General features: G+C 49.4%; 1 long non-coding RNA gene across 1 annotated transcript; it reads left to right on the top strand.

Annotated features, from left to right (window-relative positions):
• Positions 1-1,011: 1,011 nt before the first annotated feature.
• On the top strand, positions 1,012-18,362 carry LOC135404358 (uncharacterized). The gene is made up of 3 exons (XR_010425627.1): positions 1,012-1,101; positions 17,011-17,262; positions 17,745-18,362. It is a non-coding gene; the product is annotated as an uncharacterized LOC135404358 (long non-coding RNA).
• Positions 18,363-18,853: the final 491 nt, after the last annotated feature.

Below are 18,853 nucleotides of genomic sequence, written 5' to 3'. Positions count from 1 at the left end.
GGGGTTTGCCGCTCCCGCGAAAGGGGTTGTTCCAAAAGCCCCAAAACAGGTTTCTGCTCCGGCTTTCTTGGCCAGCTTTCCCGCAGTGCTCTCGGCCGTCCCAAACAAACAGTGTTCAAGCTCCGGGCCCGGCCCGGTGCAGACACAGCCCCCGCCGCGCTCTCCTCTCCTCCCCCGCCGCCTTTCAGGCCCCGCGCACGGGTCGGGGCCGCCCCGCCCTCCCCCCTCCCAGCGGCGGGGCCGGAGCGGGGCGGCCAAGGCGGTCCCCGCGCCCCGGGGCGGCGGCAGCGGCAGCGCCGGGGCGAGGAGGAGGCGGCGCGGGGGGAGGCGAAGGCGTTCGGCGCTGGGCGCGGAGCCCGGAGCAGAGGGGAGGCTGGGCACGGGCCGGGGGCGCTGCCGGCGGGGCCGGGCGGGGTCTCTGTGCGAAGCACAGCTGGGGTTGCGTCGCTGGGAGTCTTTTTGGTGCTGCGGGGTTGCCCCGACAAGGGAAAATGTTAAGTTGCTGTGGAGAAGATGTTACGCTGCTGCTGCTAAGGGACAATTGAAGCTGCAGAGTTGAATAAGTGCAGTTCTCAGGTTCCGGGGCGGTCGCTAAGGGAGCAGCCGTGTGGGCGGGGAGCAGCCAATGGGGAGGCGCCCAGAGGCAGCCAATGGGAAAGCTGCGGGATGGCGGGAAGGGAGGCAGCCAATGGGGAGGCACCCAGGGACAGCCAATGGGAAAGCTGCGGGATGGCGGGAAGGGGGGCAGCCAATGGGGAGGCGCCCAGAGGCAGCCAATGGGAAAGCTGCGGGATGGCGGGAAGGGGGGCAGCCAATGGGAAAGCTGCGGGATGGCGGGAAGGGGCAGCCAATGGGAGAGCGCGCGGCGCAGCCAAGCGTAACCAATAGACAACCAATGGGACACCGAGCAGCCAATGAGGAGCTGCCGCCAGGGGCCGGTGCTGAGAGACTGCGCATGCTCCGAGAGCGAGGGGACAGTTCGGAGAGAGGAAGACTCTGAGCTTTCATCCCCTACGACCGCCCGGGACGGCCACGGGAGAGAAGCGCGCAGGCGGCAGAAGGCGTGTGCCGAGATGGACATCGAACACCGCCCAGTCTCGGGTAGGTCATGAATATGTAAAATGCACAATGAATATGTATGACGTAGCTGTAGAAAAGGGAAGCTGTGAGGGGGGAGGCTGTGCGCGTGTTGGTTGGAGGGGTCCTGTTTTCGCCCTGCGCCGTAATAAACAAATAGCGGCTTAATAGGACCTGTGGCTATTGGGTTTTCCTACCGTCGGCTTTTGCCGGGCTCAGTTCCGGCCAGCCAGGCGGGAGTCACCCTGTGCTCGGCTGCAGACTCCGCTGGAGGCAGGGACTCCCTGGGGCGCCCTCGGGATTTTGCCGAAGGGACTCCTCACTTCCCTGGGCTCGCTGCGGGAGCAGACGGGGACCTCTGCGACCAATTGAAGGTATTTGTTCCGTATAATTTGGTTTCGGGTGACCGGTCACTGGAAAGTACCTGTAAGCCGCTTTCTGTTTCGGAGTTCGTGTGTGTCCCGGTAAATTGTTTCTGTTTCGGAGTTCGTGTGTGTCCCGGTAAATTGTTTCTGTTTCGGAGTTCGTGTGTGTCCCGGTAAATTGTTTCTGTTTCAGAGTTCGTGTGTGTCCCGGTAAATTGTTTCTGTTTCGGAGTTCGTGTGTGTCCCGGTAAATTGTTTCTGTTTCGGAGGTCGTGTACGGTGTGTAAGGCAAAGCTTGTGGGTCTTAATAAATTATTTCAGAAGTTTGGTGAGTGCAGAGTGTGTGAAGTATAGCTCTCAGTGTCCGGTGTAGCTGCTGTGAGAGAAGTTTTCTTATTGTCTTGTAGCACGGATTTTAATGGGCACGTGTTGGCATCTGAGTGTCCGGTGTGAGTGCTGTGAGTGAGAGAAGTTTCCTTGTTTTATAGCACTGATTTTAATCAGCACGTGTTGGCATCAGTGTCTGGTGTAGGTGCTGTACTATGAGCAAAGTTTTACTCTTGTCTTGTAGCAGCGATTTTAATGGGCACGTGTTGCCATTTCAGTGTCTGGTGTGGGTATTGTGAATGGCAAAAGTTGTCTTCTATTTTTGTGACACGAGTTTTAATCAGCAGCTGTTAATATCTTAGTGTCTGATAGAAGGAGTGTGGTCAGAAAAGGCTTTCTTATTGTTCTGTGACACTAATTTTAATTAGCACTGATTAATATGTCAGTGTCTGGTGTAGGCAGTGTGATTAGGAGAAGTTTTTATTATCATCTGTGGCGCTAATTTTCATCAGCTTCCGACAATTTATTTCCCACATTTCCTAACTAAAAGAGTTGCGTTTAAGGGTTGGTGAAAGGGCACCTGTTGGCATCTGAGTGTCTGGCATAAGTGGTGCGAGTGAGAGAAGATTTTTTTCTTATCCTGTAGCACCGATTTTAATCGGCACGTGTTGCCATGTGAGTGTCGGGTTACGTATTGTGAGAGCAGTGTTCTTAAAACAGTGATTTTAATCAACAGGTGTTGGCGTCTGAGTGTGGGTGCTGTGAGAGAAGTCGTTATTGTCTTGTAGCACCGATTTTAATGGGCACGTGTTGGTGTCTGAATGTCTGGTGTAGGTAGTGTGAGAGCAGTGTTCTTGTCTTGTAGCAGCGATTTTAATCAGCAGCTGTTGGCATCTCAGTGTCTGGTGTGGCTGCTGCGAGTGAGAAATTTTTTCTTGTCCTGCAGCACCGATTTTAATCAGCAGGTGTTGGCATCTCAGTGTCTGGTGTGGGTGCTGCGAGTGAGAAATTTTTTCTTGTCCTGCAGCACCGATTTTAATGGACACGTGTTGGTATTTTATTGTCTGGGTTAGATGCTGTGAGCGAGAAAAGTTTTCTTTTTGTCCTGTAGCATCGGTTTTAATCGGCACGTGTTGGCGTCTCTGCAGTAGATGCTGTGAGAGCAGTTTTCTTGTGTTCTAGCAGCGATTTTAATCAGCAGGTGTTGGCATCTGAGTGTCCAGTGGGAGTGCTGCGAGTGAGAGTAGATTTCTTGTCTTGTAGCAGCGATTTTAATGGGCACGTGTTGGCATCTCGGTGTCTGGGGTAGGTGCTGCGAGTGAGAGAAGATGTTTTTTTGTCGTGTAGCAGCGATTTTAATCGGCAGATGTTGGCATCTGGGTGTCTGATGTAGGTAGTGTGAGAGCATTGTTCTTGTCTTGTGGCAGGGATTTTAATCACCACGTGTTGGCATCTGAGTGTCCAGTGTGAGTGCTGTGAGGGAGAGAAGTTTTCTTGTGTTGTAGTACCAATTCTAATGGGCACGTGTTGGCATCTGAGTGTCTGATAGGGGTGTTGTGAGTTGAGAGAAGATTTTTTTTCTTGTCCTGTAGCAGCGATTTTAATCAGCAGCTGTTGGCATCTTGTGAGAAAAACTCTCTCCAGTCAATTTATAGAAACGGCAAAAAAACTTTCGCAGGACAAGGAAACTTACAGAAAAAGGATCCTTTATTTGCAGCGCTGGGTGCAGTCCCAAGCCGCCCGCCTGGAAAAGCACACCCCTCCCAGAGCCCGTGTTTTTTTTATACCCTTCAGTTACTCAATATCTTGAATATTCAGCAGGTAACAAGCATTTTACCTTAAAGGGCACTTTTCAAACCGGCGGGTGGGTGTCACCCTCCCACCTGATTGGTTCAGGGCATACCCCCTGTACATCTTGATTGATTGGTGACGTACCCCCCTGTACATGTACAGGGGGACCCCCTGTACATCTTGATTGATTGGTGACGTACCCCCCTGTACATGTACAGGGGGACCCCCTGTACATCTTGATTGATTGGTGACGTACCCCCCTGTACATGTACAGGGGGACCCCCCTGCACACAAAGACACGTGGCCGATGTAAATTTTCCATTTATATATTGTATCCTACCCCGGCCGCAATATTCCCTTGGTGTACAGCCCTGACGGGGCCTTTCACCTTACAATCTTCACGAGGCGCCTGAAAAAAATTAAATGGGAGGTAAGAAGGGAGGCCCAACACCCCGCTTCCTACTTACATAACTTTACTTATAATAAAACCAGATTATTTTATTTCTCATAATCCCCCCTTTTTGTCTTTATTCATGGTTTTATTATAAGTCTTTTGTTTTGTTGATTGTCTTTAAGTTTTCCGAGTTCGTTCCCACTCAGTTAGTATATCTTGTGCCTTATTCATTTCTTTCGTTTGCTTGGCAAGTTCCCACTCGAGCAGCGCTTTCCGTGCTTTCTCCATGCCTTTCGTCTGTCTGGGGGTTGGTCGCAAGATCATGATTTTCTGGATTTCTGGGTCTCTAGCTGTAGTGGTTTTTGGATCCATTGGCATGGCAGTTAATTGCATCCCTTGGACAACACTAGAAATTAACCTCATAAAACATGGGATTAGACAGGGTATGAACAACAGTCCAGAGACAGCACATAATAAAAAGAATCCCACTTTTTTCCACCATACCCCCCCAAAGAAGTTAGCCCACCATTCTCCGTCAACTATGGAGTTCCATTTTTGAACAGGGACATGGGTGATTTTTCGGATGTTGGAGGCTATTTCCATTACAGCTTCATAGTTATCATCAATTTGTAAGCAGCAGTCTGAGGTGTTGAATTTCCCACAGACTCCTCCTTCCTCTGCCAAGAGGTAGTCTAGGGCCAATCTGTTTTGGTATATGGCTGCTCTACTTTGGCGCTGTTGTTCAGCTATTAGTTCTAATCCCTTTGCGGTCTGATTTATAACTATTTCTACTACAGCTTGGAGTCGTATAATTCGGTTGAGCATATAAATGGGTGTACGGTAACCCCATGTACCATCTTGTGCCCATGTGGCTGGTCCATAATACTCAATAATTCTCTCAGGAGGCCATTCTTCCTCCCCCCATTTTTGGGTTCCCCCTATTGAGTGTTCTTTAATCCCAATGTAAGGTGCTTTCCCTTTTACTTCTCTCTTTTTTCGGTTAAGGGAGTCATATAACGGGACTCCCAATTCATCTCCACTCTCCAAGGGTAATAGGAAAAATCCAGGCAAAATTATTCCTATGGTACAACAACCCCTCCAATTTTCTGGTAGGACTGTATATGCCCTTTTTCCACAAATCCAAAAGAGTCCATTTGGTGCTTTCCAAAAATGTTTGGACAGGCTATCAGCATTTTCCCAAAATATTGATATTTCCGCTATTCCGGAAAAAGGGTTTACTTTTGTTTTATTACATTGATACAGTTTTTTGTTCGCATCCCACTCACAGTTGGGGCCCTTTTTTTCTGACCAATAGTTAGTTGGGGCTTGTGGGAAATACTCACGGTGAGTGGAGTTGGTTTTTAGGGTTCGCTTGCAAGGGGTTTCTCCAACTGGGTACACAAAATGTGGTCCTGTTCTCCGTATACAATCTCTCCCTATTACTGTGGAGCTTAATATCCATCCTTCTGGCCTATTCACTTTATTATGAGAAAATGTGTAATTTCCTTTGAGTATTTCTTGGGCATCCAGACTAAAACCTCTCCAGGGCCATTCTTCTGCCATTAAAGGCCCTCCACATACCCAACATCGACTTACTCTTAACCCTTTAGCAATTTTTTCTGCTAGATCAACAAATAGATTTTGTCCAATTGCCGGGAGCTCAAAATTTCCATCTATCTCCCCTGTCAGTTCAGAATATAAGCTACTTAACTGTGACAGCGGGTAGTTTTTGGATTGTTTTCTCTCAGTATTTTCAATGATTTCCTCTATCATTATTTCAGGAGCTCCCCATTCACTAGTGATATCCCAGCAAATCCAAGTTTCTTTGACGGGACAACTTCGTCCTAGTCGTGTCCCTTCTGGTCCTAAGTTTTGTGCTATCCCATAGCGTCTGTTGCCTATCACACAGGTTTCTAATTTTTCCTTGTCATAACAAACTTCGTTCACATACTCATGTGCCATAAAGATGGTTACCGCACCTGTTTCATAGTATGCATTTTGGTAACATTTTTGGCAGTGGTCATTGGCAACAACCACTAGTAGGAGCGCAGCTAAGGTGAGCAGAGGTCCAGTATAGCATATACCTCCACTGTCCATGCCTATCGGGTTGCAGCCGACAGCAGGATGGGAAGATCTTCTTGTGGCAAGTATAGAGGCTAATCTGGTCTTGCCCTCTATTGCTCTCTATTGCTCTGTCTTTGCGCTCGAGTATAGCTTGGCACTTAATAGCAAAAAATTTTGTTGGTTGGTTATCTATTTCCTAATACACAATCATTCTCTAAGAACTATGGGTCTTAGTAGTGGTAGTCACTCCTTCGTGCTGGGTCTCCGATTTCTTTTGTTGGGAGTGGTGTTCCTCGGCTGTTGTCCTCTCCTGGAGACTGTAAAAACAAAATTTTACTTTCGGGTTATTTTCAGTTTTGGGTACTCTCCTTGGCATTTCCACTCGGGAGTGGAGGAAGGGGGTGTTATAGGCCCTTTGACTCTTGTACTATGGGTCCACCCCTTCTCTATAGTCCGTATTGCTGTTTCAGTGGTTAATACCACTTGGTATGGCCCCTCCCATTCTGGTTTGAGAGGCTCTTCTTTCCATGTTTTTATCAGAACCCAATCTCCCACTGAAATGTTGTGTATTTTCATCTCTAATCTAACAGTTTGGGGAAGTAGTCCTTGTTGCCTGAGGTCGTCTAACCTCTTGGCTATTGTTGTGACATATTCCCTGAGGTATTTTTCGCCTAGTTCCAGAGTTGGACTTTGGTGGGTTTTATGGCATGATGGATAAGGTAGCCCAAATAACATCTCATAGGGAGATATATTTAGGTCTCTTCTGGGGGCTGTCCTGATCCGGAAGAGTGCTAAAGGTAAACATTTTGTCCATGGCAACCCCGTTTCCAGGGTGATTTTGGTTATGGTTCGTTTCAGAGTTTGGTTCATTCGTTCCACTCTCCCCGAACTCTGGGGGTGCCACGGGGTATGATGTTGCCACGAGACTTGTAGAGCTTCGCACGTTAATTTTAAAATTTTTGAAGTGAAATGTGATCCCCGGTCTGAATCTATGGTTTCGGGTAGTCCAAATCTGGGAACCACTTGCTCTAATAATGTTTTAACTACACTTTGGGCCGTGGCTTTTAGGACTGGAAATGCTTCTACCCAATGGGTTAAGTGATCTACAATTACCAATAAGTATTTCCATCTTTGTACAGGAGGAAATTCAGTGAAATCTACTTGCATTCTCTGAAAGGGCCTAATTGCAAGTTCTCGCCCTCCAAGGGAGCGAGCTCTTTGTACCCTTTTGTTTACTTTTTGACAAATCATGCACTGGCTTGTTATTTGTTTAGCAACAGTATACACCCCCAGGTGCCCGTAAGCTCTCAAAAATGTTTCTACTAAGGCTTGGGTGCCCCAGTGTGTGCTGTTATGGAGTTCTTTTAGTACTTCTCGTGTAACTGCTTCTGATAGTATCTGTCTCCCATCTGAGAGAAACCACTTCCCCTCCTCGTCTTTCTTGGCTCCCATTTCAATCAGTTTTTGTTGTTCAACTTCAGTAAACACTGGCTGGGATACTTTTTTTGGAACTGGTATCAGGGCCATAATTTTTGCTTCAGGTGTCCTGGGGCTGAGGGCGGCCTCTTGGGCAGCCTGGTCAGCTCGAGCGTTTCCCTGACAGATCATATCTTTTCCCCTTTGGTGCCCCTTCACATGTACAATGGCAATCTCTTGTGGTTTTTGGATTTCTTCTAACAAGGTTTCTAGAAGTTCACGATGACTTAAACCTTTTCCCTGGGAGGTTATCATTCCCCTCTCATGCCAGATTTTCCCAAATATATGTGCAACCCCCCAGGCATATCTAGAATCAGTATATATGGTTCCCATCCCACTGTCAATTATACGCAGAGCACTGATCACTGCATACACTTCACATGCTTGAGCAGACCAGTCCTTTGGCAGAGTCCCTGACTCCACCACTGTGAGATCTTCTCCATCGACTACTGCATAGCCACTTTTTCGTTTCCCTTCTATGATTTTTGATGATCCATCTGTAAACAAATGTATTCCTCCCTCTATAGGGATGTCTAATAAGTCTTCTCTGATTTTTGTTTGGTAATCAATAATGTCTAAACAATTGTGTGCAGTTATATCATTCTCGGTATTCCCTTGTCCATACAAAAATTGAGATGGATCTACACATGAGTTAGTTGTCAGGCTTAAGTCGTCTTTTTCCATTAATATGGTTTCATATTTTAGAATTCGAGAATCTGTCATCCACCTTCCAGATCTCTGACTTAAGACTGCTCTTACTGCATGTGGAGTGTGTACTTTAATCTTTCCTCCAAATGTTAATTTTCTTGCTTCCTCCACCAGTATGGCTGTAGCAGCCACCGCCTGGACACAGGCGGGCCATCCTCTGATTACTGGGTCCAATATTTTTGATAGGAAACCCACCGGCTTTCTGACTCCCCCCCAGTCTTGGGTGACCACCCCCTTGGCAGTCCCTTCTGAGGCATTCACGTAAAGATCAAAGGGTTTCTTTAGATCGGGCAAAGATAACACTGGGGCTTGGGTTAAAATTTCTTTCAATTTGTTAAATTCCGTCACCTCTTCTGGGGAGTATTCTGCTTGGTAGGCTTTTTCGGGTGCTGTGTCATTTGTCAGTTTTTCGTACAGGAATTTTGTTTTACTGCTATAATCTAGAATCCATAGTCTGCAAAATCCTACTAATCCTAAAAATTGTCTGATCTCTTTCTTTGTTCTTGGGAGAGGGAGGTCTAAAATTCCTTTTATTCTTTCTGGGGTTAACTTGCGTCCTCCATTCTTTATAATGTGTCCCAAGTACTTTACTTCTTTTTCCACGAATTGAAGTTTATTCTTTGATACTCTCAATCCCTGTTCCCCCAAGAAGTTTAACAGTCTTACTGTTTCCTTCTCTACTTCTTTTTGTGTTTTTCCTGCCACTAACAAATCGTCAACATATTGTATGATGATGGTTCCTTCTTGTGTATCAAACTTGCTCATCACAGTTTCTAGGGCTTGTCCAAATAAGTTGGGTGCTTCTGAAAACCCCTGTGGAAGTACTGTCCACCTTAGTTGTTGTTTTCTTCCTGTTTCTGGATTTTCCCATTCAAAGGCAAAGATGTCTCGAGAATTTTCATCTAATGGACAGGTCCAGAATGCATCTTTCAAGTCAACTACTGAGAACCACTCATACTCGGGGGATATTCTACTCATTATGGTATAGGGGTTTGGAACAACTGGATGACGTACTCTAACTATTTTGTTGATTTCTCTCAAGTCTTGGACTAATCGGTAAGTTCCATCACTTTTCTTCACCGGTAAGATGGGGGTATTGTATGGTGACATACAGGGTTCTAATAGGTTGTCACGAATTAATTTCTCTATTACTGGTAGAAGGCCCTTTTTCCCTTCTAGGGGAATGGGGTATTGTCTAATGCGAATGGGTATATTGGAATACAATTCTACTTTGAAGGGCTGTATTTCCAGTCTCCCTCTGTTCCCATCTTCAGCCCAGACTTGAGGATTTATCCCTAAGTCTTCACGCAACACAAAAAGTCTGACTGTCACCTCTTCCCCTTGGGGTACTATTCCCACCCCCAGAATGCCCATTAGGTCCCTCCCTAGTAGATTTACTCCAGCCTGTGATGTAATTAGTAAATCTGCTTCAATTATTTTCCCGTTTCCTTTTATGGTTACAGCTGGGGCTATGGGTACTTCGAACATTTCTCCTTTTGCTCCCATTACTGTAACTGTGCGTTTAGAAATCTTTATTCCTGGTGGAGGTTGAATTATGCAGGTTCTTTGGGCTCCTGAGTCTACTAAAAAGGTAGTGTCTTTCTCCTGGGGTCCTATCTTTAAATTTATCAAGGGTTCCTTTCTTTCTTCTGACCCCAGGAGAAAGAACCCCTGACTTCCCTATTCTAAGTCTTCTTGTAATTGGTAGACTCGGATGTCTTTCCGCTTCTTATTGCATTCTTTTTGTATATGGCCTTCTTCTCCACAGTAGTAGCAACAGATTTGTCTTCTACCCTGTGTATTTGGGGGTCTTCTTTCTGTCTCATTCCTGTCTGGCCGCTTAGTGAACTTGTTGACATATTGAGTCCTCTGTTTCCTTTGGTTTCTAGGTCCATGGCTATATACTTTCTGGGGTTCTTCTTCTTCTTTTTGTTCTGTTATTTGTTTATTCATCTCTTTAATTGTAGCCATCATTATTTCAATTTTATTCTTCTGTCTTTCCTCATCTCTTCGTACATACACCTTTTGGGCTTCTTTTAATAAGTCGTTCAATCCTTTCTCGTTCCAATCCTCTATCTTTTCTAATTTCTTCTTAATATCAGGCCAAGAATGTGTTACAAAACAGACCTTTAATAGTTCTTGTCCTGTTCGAGAGTCTAGTTGTACCCCTGAATATTGTTGTATATTTCTTTTTAATCTTTCTAACCATTCTGATGGTGATTCATCTTTCTTTTGTCTATCATCAAAGGCTTTGGCTGAGTTCTGCCCTCGAGGGACCGCCTCTTTAATTCCTTTAATGATATAATTACGATAATCAATCATATTTTGTCTCCCTTCATCTGTGTTCTGATCCCAATTCGGGCGAGCTACGGGTATTTTCTGTTCCCCATCTTGACCATTTACTCCTTGGGGGTGTTCTCTGTTCCATACCCGGATCCCTGCAGTTCGAATCATTTCTCTTTCTTCTACAGTGAATAAACTCTTAATTATAGATTGCATTTCGTCCCACATGAATACATTTGGGCCTAGAAACTGGTCCAATTGTTCTGCTAACCCTAGTGGGTCCTCTAGTAACTTTTTCATTTCCTTTCGGAATTCCCTGACTTCTGTACTGGTAAGGGGAGCGTTTACATATCCTACCCCTCCTTGTGCTCCGTACATGGGAACTTCTCTGAGGGGATAGAGTTTTCCTGGTGTTTCTGACTCTTGTTCTTTTCTCCTACTTCGTGTTTGACGGGGGCTAGGAGGAGGACTAGGAGGAGGAGGAGGAGGAGGAGGAGGAGGAGGAGGAGGAGGAGGAGGAGGAGGAGGAGGAGGAGGAGGAGGAGTCCTGTTTAGATCTTGTACTCCATTAGCTTGGTTCCTGTCTGGGTTGTATGGGGGGGGTTATCTAAACACTCTTCTATTGGATCCCAGTTCGGGCCTTTTTTCTTTCTCTCGTTTTTGTTTGTTTTACTGTTTACAGTAACTGGAAAGAGTTTCATGGGTTTTAACCAGCATGCCGCATAAGCGCTTTCTTCTTGGTTTCGTGGTTCCTTCTCATTGACATAGGTATTAAGGGCTTGACAAATCCAGCTGTCAAAGGAGCCAAATTGGGGCCAGATAAGGTAGTCTGATTTTATTGGTTCTTTTGTCCATTCATATATGCAAAATTGTATCATAGTTGCCTTATTTTTTCTCCGAGTCCACCTGGCTTCGTCCCATGTCTCTAACATTCTGCCTAAGGGGGAGTCTTGGGGAATATTAGGTATTTTTTCTGATTTTTTCTTTCCCCTCTCCTTTACAGTTGTTTTACTTCCCGCGACTCCCATTATAATTAATCAATAGGATTACACACTTTGCCAAAACTAAACAAAGACCCAAACTTGAAATTTGGGAAAGGAAATACTTATCCCAGAGGAAAAATCTGTAGGAATTCCCACCTAGGGGTTGGTCGGGGGAGGACCCCTGCGGGAAAACCCCGCCTAGGGGTTGGTGGGGGAGGACCCCTGCGGGAAAACCCCGCCTAGGGGTTGGTGGGGGAGGACCCCTGCGGGAAGGCCCCGCCCAGGGGTTGGTGGGGGAGGACCCCTGCGGGAAAACCCCGCCTAGGGGTTGGTGGGGGAGGACCCCTGCGGGAAGGCCCCGCCCAGGGGTTGGTGGGGGAGGACCCCTGCGGGAAAACCCCGCCTAGGGGTTGGTTGGGGGAGGACCCCTGCGGGAAAACCCCGCCCAGGGGTTGGTCGGGGGAGGACCCCTGCGGGAAGGCCCCGCCCAGGGGTTGGTCGGGGGAGGACCCCTGCGGGAAAACCCCGCCTAGGGGTTGGTGGGGGAGGACCCCTGCGGGAAAACCCCGCCTAGGGGTTGGTCGGGGGAGGACCCCTGCGGGAAGGCCCCGCCTAGGGGTTGGTCGGGGGAGGACCCCTGCGGGAAGGCCCCGCCCAGGGGTTGGTCGGGGGAGGACCCCTGCGGGAAAACCCCGCCTAGGGGTTGGTCGGGGGAGGACCCCTGCGGGAAAACCCCGCCTAGGGGTTGGTGGGGGAGGACCCCTGCGGGAAGGCCCCGCCCAGGGGTTGGTCGGGGGAGGACCCCTGCGGGAAAACCCCGCCTAGGGGTTGGTCGGGGGAGGACCCCTGCGGGAAAACCCCGCCTAGGGGTTGGTGGGGGAGGACCCCTGCGGGAAGGCCCCGCCCAGGGGTTGGTGGGGGAGGACCCCTGCGGGAAAACCCCGCCTAGGGGTTGGTTGGGGGAGGACCCCTGCGGGAAAACCCCGCCCAGGGGTTGGTCGGGGGAGGACCCCTGCGGGAAAACCCCGCCTAGGGGTTGGTGGGGGAGGACCCCTGCGGGAAGGCCCCGCCCAGGGGTTGGTCGGGGGAGGACCCCTGCGGGAAAACCCCGCCTAGGGGTTGGTCGGGGGAGGACCCCTGCGGGAAAACCCCGCCTAGGGGTTGGTGGGGGAGGACCCCTGCGGGAAGGCCCCGCCCAGGGGTTGGTGGGGGAGGACCCCTGCGGGAAAACCCCGCCTAGGGGTTGGTTGGGGGAGGACCCCTGCGGGAAAACCCCGCCCAGGGGTTGGTCGGGGGAGGACCCCTGCGGGAAGGCCCCGCCCAGGGGTTGGTCGGGGGAGGACCCCTGCGGGAAAACCCCGCCTAGGGGTTGGTGGGGGAGGACCCCTGCGGGAAAACCCCGCCTAGGGGTTGGTCGGGGGAGGACCCCTGCGGGAAGGCCCCGCCTAGGGGTTGGTCGGGGGAGGACCCCTGCGGGAAGGCCCCGCCCAGGGGTTGGTCGGGGGAGGACCCCTGCGGGAAAACCCCGCCTAGGGGTTGGTCGGGGGAGGACCCCTGCGGGAAAACCCCGCCTAGGGGTTGGTGGGGGAGGACCCCTGCGGGAAGGCCCCGCCCAGGGGTTGGTCGGGGGAGGACCCCTGCGGGAAAACCCCGCCTAGGGGTTGGTCGGGGGAGGACCCCTGCGGGAAAACCCCGCCTAGGGGTTGGTGGGGGAGGACCCCTGCGGGAAGGCCCCGCCCAGGGGTTGGTCGGGGGAGGACCCCTGCGGGAAAACCCCGCCTAGGGGTTGGTCGGGGGAGGACCCCTGCGGGAAAACCCCGCCTAGGGGTTGGTGGGGGAGGACCCCTGCGGGAAGGCCCCACGCTGCACCCCCGTCTCCCCCGAGCACGTGGCACCCCCCCAAACAAAGACCACGCTCAGGAACTCACAGCCCTCCGCTCTGCCCCCCCCGCTGGAGCAGGCAGGCAGCTCTCTAAACAAAAGCAGTTACAATACGACCGTCCCAGCCCCCAGCTGGGACCCGCACAGCACGGCACGTCTCTCTGGTTTCCGCCAGACCACGCTGCACCCCCCGTCTCCCCCGAGCACGTGGCACCCCCCCAAACAAAGACCACGCTCAGGAACTCACAGCCCTCCGCTCTGCCCCCCCCGCTGGAGCAGGCAGGCAACTCTCTAAACAAAAGCAGTTACAATACGACCGTCCCAGCCCCCCCCTGGGTCCCACAGTCTCCCCCGCCAGACCACGCTGCACCCCCCGTCTCCCCCGGGAGTTCTCAGTCTTACGTCTCACCAATCACTTCGTCTCTTCACTGGCCAGTCCTCTCGCGAGGAACGTGGAAACGCAGTTAGAAAGACTCCCTCTCGCCTCGTGCCTTTAGGCACGTCTCAGTCACACTCACGCACGCTCCCGAAACCCAATTAGTCCCCCCACAACCAAGGGACCCCAACTTGCCCCCCCCAAGGGACTCCAATCCACCCCCTTAGGTTTAAATGACTCCCTTACCGGGTTCTTGTGGTTCGTGTGTTGCCGCGGTCTTTTTAACCCTATATGCCGGCCGGCTCTTTCTGTTTTCCTTGTTCTGCAGCCGTATTTCCTGGGTCCTTTTCCGCAGCTGCCCTGAACCGGGGGGTCTCGTCCTCGGGCCGCCAAGCTGGGCGGGGCGCGCGCCTCCCTGGATGTTGGCCCCCCAGCTCAGGACCGCCGGGAGATATCCCGGACGAGCCCCCAAATTTGTGAGAAAAACTCTCTCCAGTCAATTTATAGAAACGGCAAAAAAACTTTCGCAGGACAAGGAAACTTACAGAAAAAGGATCCTTTATTTGCAGCGCTGGGTGCAGTCCCAAGCCGCCCGCCTGGAAAAGCACACCCCTCCCAGAGCCCGTGTTTTTTTTATACCCTTCAGTTACTCAATATCTTGAATATTCAGCAGGTAACAAGCATTTTACCTTAAAGGGCACTTTTCAAACCGGCGGGTGGGTGTCACCCTCCCACCTGATTGGTTCAGGGCATACCCCCTGTACATCTTGATTGATTGGTGACGTACCCCCCTGTACATGTACAGGGGGACCCCCTGTACATCTTGATTGATTGGTGACGTACCCCCCTGTACATGTACAGGGGGACCCCCTGTACATCTTGATTGATTGGTGACGTACCCCCCTGTACATGTACAGGGGGACCCCCCTGCACACAAAGACACGTGGCCGATGTAAATTTTCCATTTATATATTGTATCCTACCCCGGCCGCAATATTCCCTTGGTGTACAGCCCTGACGGGGCCTTTCACCTTACAATCTTCACGAGGCGCCTGAAAAAAATTAAATGGGAGGTAAGAAGGGAGGCCCAACACCCCGCTTCCTACTTACATAACTTTACTTATAATAAAACCAGATTATTTTATTTCTCATAATCTGAGTGTCTGGTGTGGGTATTGTGAGTGAGAAATTTTTTCTTGTCCTGCAGCAGCGATTTTAATGGACACGTGTTGGTATTTTATTGTCTGGGTTAGATGCTGTGAGTGAGAAAAGTTTTCTTTTTGTCCTGTAGCATCGGTTTTAATCGGCACGTGTTGGCGTCTCTGCAGTAGATGCTGTGAGAGCAGTTTTCTTGTGTTCTAGCAGCGATTTTAATCAGGAGCTGTTGGCTTAGTGTCCGGTGTGAGTGAGAGAAGATGTCTTGTAGGACCAATTTTAATCGACACGTGTTGGCGTCTGAGTGTCTGGTAGGGGTGTTGTGAGTGAGAGAAGATTCTTTCTTGTCTTGTAGCAGCGATTTTAATCGCACGTGTTGGCATCTCGGTGTCTGGGGTAGGTGCTGCGAGTGAGAGAAGATTTTTTCTTCTACTGCAGCACCGATTTTAATGGGCACGTGTTGGCATCTGAGTGTCTGGTGGGGATATTGTGAGAGAGGTTTTGTTATTGTCTTGTAGCGATTTTAATGGGCACGTGTTGGTGTCTGAATGTCTGGTGTAGGTAGTGTGAGAGCAGTGTTCTTGTCCTGTAGCAGCGATTTTAATCAGCGGGTGTTGGCATCTCAGTGTCTGGTGTGGCTGCTGCGAGTGGGAAATTTTTTCTTGTCCTGCAGCAGCGATTTTAATGGACACGTGTTGGTATTTTATTGTCTGGGTTAGATGCTGTGAGTGAGAAAAGTTTTCTTTTTGTCCTGCAGCACCGATTTTAATGGGCACGCGTTGGCATCTGAGTGTCTGGTGGGGGTGGTGTGAGTGAGAAGTTTCCTTGTTTTGTCTTGCAGCAGCGATTTTAATCAGGAGGTGTTGGCAACTCAGTGTAGGTGCTGTGAGAGAAGTCTTGTTATTGTCTTTTAATTACCAAGTGTTGGCATTTCGGTGTCTGGTGTAGGTTGTGTGAACGGGAAAAGTTTTCTTATTCTTTTTGTGACACGAGTTTTAATTAACAGCTATTAACATCTTAATGTTTGCTGCAAGCAGTGTGGTAAGAAAAGAGTTTCTTATTGTTCTGTAGCACTAATTTCAATTCGCAGTTGTTAACATCTCAGTGTCTGGTGCAGGCAGTGTGATTAGGAGTTTTTATTTCCTGTGGCACTAATTTTCATCAATTTCCCAGTATTTATTTCCCGCATTTCCTAACTTAAAAAACAGTTGTATTTAAGGGTTGATAAAAGGAAAGGAGGTAGGAAAGCACCTGTAAATTATTGTGGGAAATAGCCAGAGTAAGAAAGTTGTGAAAAAGAGTCCTCTGGGCTGTATTTTAAGCCGCTGGAGAGATCTGGGTGGTGTGAGTGGAAGTGGTGTCAATAAGGGCTAGCACGATTAAATCTTGCAGATAATGGTGGCCTTTGTATAAATGAGACGAGGGAGAAAGTTTGCTGCCGAATGGAACTTTAAATTATAATACAGTTTTGCAATTAATGTTATTTTTAAGGCGTAATGGAAAAGGTAACGAGGCAATATGTGGAGATAGGTTTTTCTGTTTGAGAATCCATCCAGAATGGCAGAGATTGCAGGAGAAACGTTTCACTCCAGGATCCCCTGTTAATAGCATTAGAAAAGGACGGGGGGAAAGAGAAGCAAAAGATAAAAAGGTGCTGCTCATCATGCAGCATCGGGCAAAGGTGCCTTAAAACAAGAAAAGGGAGAGACCCTATGTCTCCCGGGGTTATAGATCGGGAAGAATTGAGAGCAGCACACCCCCAGTTCCCCCCCGCGGGACCTGAAGCCCCTGCAGTGGCATCAGGAGATGAATCCAGCAGTGATGGCAGTGAAGCAGGAGCCAGCGGCAGCACCCCCATCACCGCACAGGAGGAGTAAAAGGAGCCAAAAGCCCCCAGCTCCGGGCCCCCCTTGGGCAGGGAGTAGGACGGGCAGGAGAGGTGGTGAGAGTAAAGGTCCCTTTGAGTACAGCAGATCTTGATAATTGGAAGGGGTGGTTAAGGGGTACCGAGATGATTCCAGTGAGATAGTGAAACATTTTGAAAGGATTGTTAGAAACCAAGGTCCTGATTGGTCATTTATTGATTTAATGCTTAATGAGATGACTGCCTTTGATTGCCTTTGTTCACAGGCGAGCCAGAGTGCCGTCCCTTTGGCCGTGGAGAGGAGAGGAGCAGATGAAAGACTAAAGGCATTGAAAAACCCCGAATCCCATCCGGATGGAAGACACTCCTCTACCGGCCAGGCCAAGTCCGTTCCCGGAGCCCAGGGGAACCCAGGAACGGGGAGCAGGACCTGCGGCAGCGGGATCCGCCAGGCAGGGGGAAACGGGGCACGGGAGTGGGATGCCATGTCTGCCCCACCCAGCCCAGGCGTGCCAAGGGTGGGTGATAAACAAAGTCTCGAGTTCCTATAAGTTTTTGAATGATAGTTTATTATATGGAAAAAGCAAGCACCTGGCTGGGTGACAGAGGTGGGGACCAGTTTCCTAAATCTGCACACATATTACAGGGTACATTTAGTATTTATCTTAATTATTTTGTGCGTATTAATTATATCATATATATATACATTCTACAGGTTTTTGCTAAGTATTTAATATATGGGTTTTCTTACAGCTAAAGCTAAAAGTGTTATCTTTACAGCCGGTCATAATTCATGCATTCTTGGACGAACAGGTGCCTAAAGATTTAAAGTTCTACCATATTTTATTCTTAGGATAGTAAGGAGATTTTAGGCCTCTTGACCTTGTAAGGGTCTGTTTTATTTCTTTATGGGGGTGTAATTAAGTTTTACGAGCCATTTGTTTTATTTTGATGTAATCACCCATTCGTTTCACGGATCGCAATTATTTATTTATCACAGGTGGGTGCCCTGGCTCGAGGGCCACCAGGTCTCCTGTGTGGTGGGAGATGGGAGCAGCCGGACCCCTGCACTGATCAGCGAGGGGCCGCCTGCCACTGCCACCCCCTGTGACGGTGGGTTCCCCCATCGCAGCCCAGCCCCAGCCCCGCGGATCCCACCGAGGGAAGCAAAAGCCACCGGTGGCTTCCCATGTGCACTCCCATTGTTGCCTGGTCCCTGGAGCCCAGGTGCTTGGTGCCAGAAGTGAGAACCCCCCTCGGGGCTCGTCCCCCCCCCCCAGTGGGTAAGTGACAAAACCATCAGAGTAGCGTGTGCCCGGCCTCCTCCTTGTTCTCCAGCTCTCGTGTCTCTTGACAGCACCAGACTGGAGTCAAGCTCCACAGGGACTTCTTTCCTTGGTGATTCAGCCAGGCCAGTTCCCTTGGCTGTGGTTTTGCTGGATAGTCAGTAGGGACAGTGGGAATCTCATTCCTGCATTCATGCTCATCACTAATTAGATGACAAGGCATTTGGCTATTTATCAGGCACATATAATAGCAGATATAATTTCTATGTGCTCTTTTTCTGGATTAAGCGAAGGTGGCCTGTCCACCTTGGTCAGGATTGGTAGAATTTTGTCACAGATTGGTGGTATGTGACATCATGATCTGATTCCATTGTCATCCCCACCTACTGTCCAGGCCAGATTTAACTGGATTGTGGTGGCTCTGCATTCACAGCACTCACTTGAAGTGCTGTGAGACTTTGTTGTGAACTAAGGGGATGCAACAGTACGTGCTTTGCTCCCAAACATTGTACAATATCTGCAGAGGTAAGGAGTGCTCTGGAGGGTAGACCCTGGGCTGTCTTCTCTTCGTTCCATTTGGAGAAACACAGGTCCCTCAAAAGTTCCTCATTTTCCCCTGTGCTCCAAGGGGAAAGCCCATAAATACAATGTCTGCTGCATTTGTCAGATCCTAAATTTGTTGGTATTTTCCTAGTTTTTCCATTGCAGCGTCTTCCAAAGATGTGTCAGTATCACAGTGACATCCACCCCCTATGCTTGGTTGTCCTTCACAAATATGAGGTGCCATTTATGGAACTATTGTTATCTCTTCTGTGTGGTTCCT

Source organism: Pseudopipra pipra, chromosome W (genome assembly GCF_036250125.1).
Source record: "Pseudopipra pipra isolate bDixPip1 chromosome W, bDixPip1.hap1, whole genome shotgun sequence".
In the NCBI taxonomy this organism is placed as follows: domain Eukaryota; kingdom Metazoa; phylum Chordata; class Aves; order Passeriformes; family Pipridae; genus Pseudopipra; species Pseudopipra pipra.
This window is presented reverse-complemented; position numbering and strand designations above follow the sequence as displayed.